A 2,023-nucleotide genomic window follows, 5' to 3' on the forward strand; every position below is an offset into this window, starting at 1 on the left:
AGTGAATGCTTAAAAACCAAAGGATGATCTCCTCAAGCTCTTATGAAATTAACTTCACAAACCGAAACTTTGAAACAAGGCTTTAAACACCTTTAAACAAACTAAACAAGACTTAAACACCCTTAACCTTGTTTAAACAATTTTCTTGGTTGTTAATGGAGCTGGGTATAAGGGGGTATATATAGGAACCCCAAGGATCAAGAAACCCTAGCAAAAAGACCAAAAAATCAAAACAAACAAAAAACTAAAAAAACTAGTCGTTATGCCATCAGTCGACTGACGACTTTCATCAATCGACTGATGAGCTAGTCGTTAGAGGTGTTTTCCAGCTTATCAGTCGACTGACGACCATATCAGTCGACTGATGATCCATCAGTCGACTGGTTAGTCGACCAAAACAAAAACAAATACTTTTGCTGATTCCAGGCACTTTCATCAGTCGACTCATCAGTCGAGTGAAGTCATCAGTCGACTGATCAGTCGACTGATAACATATTATCATCCTGTTAAAAAACTAAAACCTGATTTTTTAAGTACTTTTAAAAATAGCAAATAAATTCATAAAAATGTAAAACTTTGGAAAATAATTGTAGACATTACAATAAATATGCTACATAAACTGTTTTTTAAAAAGCACCTCCCAAATAAGAAATCTCTTCATTTTACAAAAAGGTCCAAAACATGGAAATGTGACATACTTGGAATTTGATGTTTTGACCTAAACCAAAGTTTTGAAAACTCTTGTATGGCTTTATAGACTTGACAAAAGGTATGAACTATTGTTTTAAAGTCTATAACCCAAAAACACAATATATTTCTAAATATAATAGAATATGAAATATATGAATATGTATATGAATGTATAGTGTTTCATATCTAAACTAAAATAACTTATCCACATGAAAACAAACAAGTTTCATAATTTTTGGAATTTATTTTTAAAAACTTTGTTTGTGGATAAAACCAAAAACGGATAAACTAATAAGATGTGTGTGTATATGATATTGAGCTTAAAGTATCTAACACACATAATATAAAACCTAAACTATGTATACCAAGCAATGATCTTCATGACGCTCGATCTTGGTAACATGGACGAAGCTTGATCTTGTATATGTATTGAATTACAAATGGCTTCAATCCACTATTTCCATCAACCTCCATTTGATATGATCGTTATGACGCAATCCATCCAACCTCTAACTTATTGTTTGCCTAGAATAAATACAAAACATAAATAATAGACAAACAATATTAGATGTTAATTGTTTGTTAAACGTCATCAAAACAAAAGGACCCAACAACGTGACCATGGGAGTGCACGTATTGGATCTGAGCACGCACAGGGCTTTGGGAGTGCGTAGACAAATGTTTTTTTTTTGTGTTTGTCATGATAGGGAGTGACAATTATTTCGGTTTATGATAGTTTTGGATTCTTGAGTGCGTTAGTCCGTGCACCGCAAGAGAAAGCATGTGACTACACTTTGAGTGCGTTTTTCCGTGTACCACATGAGATTTAGCGGGCGACTACACTCAGCGATGCATCTTGTTTTGGTTGTTGAGTGCACATGTCCGTGCACCGCATGATATTATGGGCGATTGTACTCTGAGTGTGTTAGTTCGTGAGCCGCATGATACTGCGGATGACTACACTCTACATCTTTGGGACAACTAGGTCTTAGGCGGGTATTGTTATGGACGTGGTCCAACATTGTAGCAATCATATGTGACAATATTTTTTTTTGATGAGGATTTCACAGGATTGTATAATTGTCCCCATGCCATCTACCTAAGGGTAGTGTGAGATGTTGTGATCTGACATGTATGATATATCCTGGCTAAGGAATTGATGATTATTTTCATCATTTCTTATTCATAGGACTTGGGGTTGAGATTTAGCAATTCACAATTTGAGATACATAGTATATATATGAGGGTTCATTGTTTGGATTATTCGTTTGACGTACTCATCTTGTGTTGTGGGTTTCTAAATCTAAACTCCTCTTAGCGTAGAGTACATGAT

Source organism: Asparagus officinalis, chromosome 5 (genome assembly GCF_001876935.1).
Source record: "Asparagus officinalis chromosome 5, Aspof.V1, whole genome shotgun sequence".
Classification (NCBI taxonomy): Eukaryota; Viridiplantae; Streptophyta; class Magnoliopsida; order Asparagales; family Asparagaceae; genus Asparagus; species Asparagus officinalis.